Source organism: Salmo trutta, chromosome 12 (assembly GCF_901001165.1).
Source record: "Salmo trutta chromosome 12, fSalTru1.1, whole genome shotgun sequence".
NCBI classification, from domain to species: Eukaryota; Metazoa; Chordata; class Actinopteri; order Salmoniformes; family Salmonidae; genus Salmo; species Salmo trutta.
The window spans coordinates 37,722,137-37,729,494 of NC_042968.1; positions in this window are offsets into that span (position 1 = coordinate 37,722,137).

Sequence of the window (7,358 nt, forward strand, 5' to 3'; positions counted from 1 at the left end):
CTTATGGTGACATCCATTGGGGGAAATGTACATTATTCATAACCACTCAGATAGGCAGGTTTACATAGGGAATGTTTTGGCATGGTGGTCAATGGCCAACAGTCTGCATTTGAAAGGAAAAATGAATAGTTTAAAGTTGTATTTGTTACATGCACAAGTACAGCACCAGTACAGTGAAATGTTTAACTTGCAAGCCCTACCCAACAGTGAAATAGTGACAAGTTCCAAGGCAACTACAGATATGTATAGAAATGCATGAGAGAGGAACACGGGCGTCATCTACATGTATGCAGTCACACAAGAACCATGTTGACTTTAGTAGAGTAAGCATGCCCCCTTGTGACAAAATGAAGTAATAAAATGTGTTCTGGTGTGGGCTGACTCCATCTGTTAACAACCTGTAGCCTCCACTCCTTGGCACATGAGTTCATCTGAGAGGATTGGATATGGAGAATATTCAGAGCCGGTCCTGATGTCCCTGGGGCCCTAAGCAGAGTTCTGCTAAGGGGCCCTCCTACCTGACCCGTGAGCCATGTAAACCGTTTACTGTTGCCATACAGTCACACCTGACACCTCAGTGCTCCCACTACAATCCTCCCTGCTTTAAAACTGTTTGCTCCATCTGTCAGTCTAAGAATAAGTAGACCTATACAGAACAGACTGAGGTATAAACAAGCAATATTTATTGAATATAATATTTTTGATAGAATCTTAAGTGAATACTAACATTAAGATAAATAAGAAATTGTAGAAAATAACATATAACACTGAGCTTTGGCTCTGCTGTTTGGTAATTAGTCCAGTCCTCACAATATTATACAATTAGCTTTGTCTATACAATGTAAACATAAGCCTATGGGCTATGGCTGCAGCTATATGTCTCAAAATAGTAATATAAAACCTATCCATCTGCGTGATTAACTTTGGTTCCCTCTACAGCCTGGGCATTTTCAGCATCAGCATGGACACCAGTCTATCTGGACTGTCTGGAAGAAATTGAGAAAGTATGTCACATAGTTAAGCAGTCATTTACACAAATGCACTTCTGCTATACAATCTTAAATGTTACTAAGTGTGTAAACATTTGAATTCAAATCTTACCATCAAAATATTCCTCTTCTGCACTTTGAGGCAAAATCATCAATAATATCATAGGACATGCGTTTCCCCACGTCATGATTTATACTCATGATGGCCAGACCACTCAAACATTCCTGTGACATGGAAGACCTCAGGTAGCTTTTGATGAGCTTTCATTTTGAAAAGGTTAGGATAGAGTTCCTCCAGGTTTTTCTCACAGAGAAAGGAAAGCAGCTCAAAGGCAGTCATCTTGTCTGATGGCAGATCAGGTCAATTCTGAATCTCGTGTGCCAGATCCACTCCACTGATGTCACAGTCATCTCTGAAGGTTAGAGTGTTTTCAACTTCCATGCAGTGAGCCTTTAAAGATTCACTGGACATCTGAGAGGCAGTGCTGAAGTTCAGCAGCACTCCATATTTGGTTTTCACCTGGTTGAGCGTTTCAAATCTCTCATCCATGGATGTCACAGCAGAGTCGACCACAATGTTGAAGTAGTTGACTTCAAGGTTTTTCAGTGCATCAGTCCCTGGTTCATCAGGAGCATCATAGCTGAAATGCCTTTTGCTGTTTCTGCCTCTTCTCTTTCAGAAAAGCCTCCACATTCATTTCTTCACAAATGCTTTTGGCTGTTGTCTGGGCCTCAGAGAATCCAGTTTCCCGGTATGTAGTGAGGGAGGCCTTTGCATTTGAGATTAAATTCACTGTGATCTCCAACTGCATTGAGGCGGACTGGAGGAGCTTGTTCACCTTGTTTGTCATTGTCAGTATCTCACACCATATGACACAGCAAATCAAAAAGCGGTAGGACCCAACTTCCTCTGCAAGTGCTCGTGCCTCCACTTTGGCCGCAGGATCGTTGATCGTCTGTCTGGCTTCCAGTAATGCCTCCCGAACCTCAGAAGCCTGATACCTGATTGCATGAACATTTTGGAGCCTACTCTCCCATCTTGTGTCACTCTGTGACTTCCCGGTTATGTTCACATGTTTCTTCAAAACACTCCATCTTTGTGTGCCCGCTGAAAAGAAGGTGAAGAACTTTCGCTAATGCGCAAAAACCCCAACTGCATCTTTTGAAGATTTGGCAGCATCTGCAATGACAAGGTTTAGAGTATGTGCTCCACATGGGACGAACACGGCTCTGGGATTTGTTTAGCAGTCTGGCTTTACTCCTTGGTGCTTGCCCTTCATGTTGCCCCCATTATCATAAGCTTGCCCTCTGCAATCTTCAAATGGAATCTTCAGCTCGTTCAGCTTATCTAAGATGACAGTGGACAGATTCAAGCCTGTTGTAACCTCAACATTCACAAAGCCGAGGAAGTGATCCTTGATCTCTGGCTTTCCCTTTAAAGCCACGCTTCTCAGAATAATGGACATTTGCTCCTGGTAACTAATGTCAGGTGTACAGTCCAAGATAATGGGGAAGTACTTTGAGTCTCTTACTTGAGTCACTATTGCTTCCAGAATCTTGTCACTCACAATCTGTATCAGCTCATTCTGTGTGCGCTTTCCAAGGTAAAGAACATGTGTCTCTCCATCTTTAATTTTGTTGAGATGATTTTCCATAACGGGGTCAAATTATGCCAGTAATTCAACCTCTTTTAGGAAGTTTCCATTATCTGGTTGGAAGAGTTTGTCTGATGAACCACAGAATGCTAGGTTTCTTTCAGCCAGAGACTGGGTGATACTTATTAAATGTGTAAGGACATCCCGTAATCTCTTTCTTTCAGCCTCCAAAACTGTCATTTGTATCTGGTCTAGAGTCTGTCCCCGACTTAGGCGCAGATCAAGTTCTCTCCACTTAATCATATTGTTTGTGTTCAGCACTACCCTCATGGTGTTTCAGAATGGTGTTGATATTTGACCAGTTATTCACACCTTCCTTTATTATTTTGTAGTCTTTTATAGAAAAGAGCTTACAGCAGAAACAATACACAGCGTTGTTTTTGATTGAGTATGAAAGCCAGCTCCTTGTAATCTTTTCCCCATTTGACAGCTGTCTCTTTAATAAGCCTGAATGGAAACCTCTTCTAGACTTGTCTTTAGGGTAAGACAATTCCAGTCCTGGTTTGAATGGACCTCTAACTCAGTCCTCATAAAGTCTGTTAAGACTGGGGGCCAATCTGCTGGGTCATTTGGTGGAGCAGCAACTGTTCTATTAGGGTCTGAGCTGCTTGTATCTGATGCTGGCTGTACACCTCTGGTTGTGCTAGTACTGGCTGAGGCTGCCTGTACTTCACTTGGGTCTGTGTTAGTACTTGCTGAAGACGGCTGTATTGGGTCTGTGTTAGTACTTGCTGAAGCTGCCAGTACTGGGTCTGTGTTAGTACTGGCTGAAGCTGGCTGTACTGGGTCTGTGTTAGTACTTGCTGAAGACGGCTGTATTGGGTCTGTGTTAGTACTGGCTGAAGCTGCCAGTACTGGGTCTGTGTTAGTACTGGCTGAAGCTGGCTGTATTGGGTCTGTGTTAGTACTTGCTGAAGCTGCCAGTACTGGGTCTGTGTTAGTACTTGCTGAAGCTGCCAGTACTGGGTCTGTGTTAGTACTTGCTGAAGCTGCCAGTACTGGGTCTGTGTTAGTACTTGCTGAAGCTGCCAGTACTGGGTCTGTGTTAGTACTTGCTGAAGCTGCCAGTACTGGGTCTGTGTTAGTATTTGCTGAAGCTGCCAGTACTGGGTCTGTGTTAGTACTTGCTGAAGACAGATGTACTGGGTCTGTGTTAGTACTGGCTGAGGCTGGATGTGGATCAACTGAGTCTGTGCTTGTCCAGGCCGATGATCCAGCATCTCCTCTACTGACAAACTTAAGCATAGCACCTGTAAATTATAGATAACAATACTATTTTATCAGCTGCATCAGGCCCATTCAAACTGGCTCCCCCAGATTTCATTTTATACATTTTCAAGTATAAAATACTATTTATACTATGGCTTGGCTGAATACTTGATGGTTATTTACTGAGAGATGTGCATCCATATTGCCCAATACGCCCAGCTAATCAACTTTTAAATTCAATATATAAATCAATATTCAATCCATTGCTTTCCATCTTACATTAGTCCAGAGTTGTAACTAAACCTTGATTGAGAGACTAGATAATCATTGTCTTGTTTTAAAATGATGTGCGCCTGTGAGGAGTGCCATCACGCCCATATTTTGTTTGGACTGGTCCCCACAGAGGTTGCTGCTGGAAAGTGCGAGTTTCATTTCGTGCATGCTCACGCGCGACGCGGTTATCTTTTCCGAGCTGGAGTTTATAAACACAGTTGCCTGTTGGCGTTTATCAAACGTAATAAATAGTTGTATTTCACTCTCACTTTTGTTAGGCACAGAGTCACAGAACACAACCCTGGAAGTGGCTGGCAAACAAGACAGACAGACCAAGAGATGCAGTGCCCAGCTAGGTTAGCAAGACAGACAGACTAGAGAGAGATGCACTGCGAGCTAGCACATCAACTTAACGTTACTGTTATTTGCTGACATCAAACTTGGAGAGGAGAGAACACAAGTTTACCTGATTGCTATTCCCGCAATTCACTCACATGGTGTTTTTTTTCGTGACCAGAAGGAAAGTTCCGCTTCATCCTCATCGAAGTTGTAAACATTGACACCCGCTTTGACACGATGGGAGGCGGGGCTCTACGCAACTTGCGTATAGGGCCGTCCGGCTCTGAGAATATAACACCACGTTTAACCATATTGCATGACTATAGTTTATTTTTACATGTTCTATGTTTGAGCTGCTTTTAAAAGCAACATTCAAATTGAAAACATAATTGGCATTGTTGAATTCGATTTTCATAATATCAAGCTAGGACTGATGGTTTGGTTAGCTAGACAACAGATGTAGCTATCTAGTAATGTAGCTATCTAGTAAACTTGCTAGCTACTTCACTGGATGTTGAACACATTTGTACCTGCAAGTGAACACACTACACAAAATAATGTCACTATCATTTTATTTGCCTAGCAACACCTTGTACAACTTCAGAACTTGGCCCCTAGTTGTGTCCTGACCATAGTAGACCGTATCTAATGCACTAGTTTACTGAACAGAACTAAAGTATCCTAGTTCTAATCGCAGAGTCAGGTACGTAGGTCGTGTAGTATGAACCATATCCGGTTTGGAGCTACATCTTGACTAGTTAAGTAAGAGATAATCAACGAGGGGTCTCTATGCGTTCGCTGGAAAATAATGCATCTCCATAGAAACGTAGTTCCATTCCGCTTGCGCCGTCGTGGAACACACCTTCCGCGTCAACTTTACATTTTCCATAGAATGCATAGCCCCTCGTTGATTATCCCTTACTTATTAACTGGTCAAGATGTAGCTCCAAACCAGATCTGGATCATACTACCCTACGTACCTGACCTGACTCTGGACCTAAGATTAGGACGAGGATACTTCTTTAGTTCTGTAAAATATTGCATTAGATACGGTTTATTATATGGGGCAAGTTGTAGGGGGCAAGTTGTAGGCTACAAGGTGTTGCTATAGGCTAATAAAATGATAATGACATTATTTCAATACAAAAAAGTAGCTTTACAATATCAATTTAAAATGGCTATCAATTATACATAATTTAGTTTCAATAATTATATGTGGACATTTACGTTTTTTGACTGTGCTAGAAACACGACGTTTTTCATGGAAATGCATATCAACTGACCTTAAAAGGAACATCGCATTAATTTCATGCCAGGGGTCACATGGTGACTGAAGTGCAAGTGAGCAAATGTTGCCGTGCTCTTACATTTAAAATGTTTCAAATTACAATAATGGAGTTTGATAGATGACACTATGTAACATTTTAGTAATTGAACAGATTTAAATGAGCAATTTGGGGTTACGTGCCTTGCTAAGAGCACATTGATATATTTCCTTTAGTCAGTTCAGGAATTCGAACCAGCGACCTTTCGGTTACGGACTCAACGCTCTTAACCGCTAGGCTACCTGTCACATTTGTCTGCAGCAGTCTCGTCTACTAATTTATTTCAGCACATTCCAATAGTTTTCAACTGTTTCACTCCAGCATTAACGCGTGAAAAACGCCAGTCAAATGCTGTGTTCATAACCAAGTGGGAAGGTGGTAATTTCCCGTTGTTAACTATTAAATACTATTTGGCCGCATTCATGTGCTTTGAAGTCGTTGATATACGCCGATTGGCTAATGGCAAACAATCTGCGTCAACCATAAACAACAATTACAGCTATTATGCTCGCAAACAAATGATATTGTTTAAAAAAACATATTAATAGATAGCTTTTTATAAATAATGTGTTGTTGTTGCATTTAAGTGCATAAATGCTGTTATCTAGGTAATTTCCTTAGTAGGTGACGTCAGATATGAGAGAAGTCGGCCTTCATGGATGATAGACGAGTGACCCACTAGTAATTATTAGTTCAAGTGGTTTTTTCCCAGTCGTATGCAATGACTGTATATATGAATGGACAAAGCCATCGATCACATGACACCATTCACCCTGTGAACACTCGATAGTGCATTGAAGCCAAATGAAGTTGATTAAGCTGGAGTCTCATGGAGTCATATGCCGCGTTCAAAACAACTGGGAACTCGGAAATATACGATGTCAAATCATGGCGTCAGTAATCTTCAGGTCGGAAAGTCTGAGCTCTGTAAACAAGCAGTGTTCCAGACTTGCATTCCCAAATTCGATGACCCTTCAAATAGATTTTTCCCAGCCGGAGCTCGATTTCCCAATTCTGACTTCCCAGTTGTTTTGAACGCGGAAATAACATGCACAATTTGAGCCACTCGAGGAAGTGACGTTACAGGCTAGCTCAGCGCTGCCCCCTCTCATTGACGAACTCAAATTGAAGACAACCGGGCTACCGCAGGCTGCACAGGGGTGAAAGTAGATTACATTTCTTCCCAGTACGGGACCTCATATGTGTGCACACTCTGCGCGTGCACCACCAATTTGTATGGGCCTAATCATATAATTCTATTAATTCAATATGATCGATGTGGGCCAAGTCGTAAAGTTTTGTCATTGAACTTCTAAAATGTGCTATTTTTTTAGTGTGGCATAAACACAAGCAGGCATTATGTTTTCATCTGATTATCAATAACTTCAAAGGGCTCCTTTACTAGGCTACCTCCACACGTTCATCCACTCGCAACATATTTCCAGCCTCCAAACAGTGGTGAATAGAACGAGACATCTTTTACACAAAAAACCATAAAGGGTCATGACATTTGGCGTATGTCATTAGGACAGAATTTATGCGTGCACTGTTGTCTGCGCAAGTCTCGA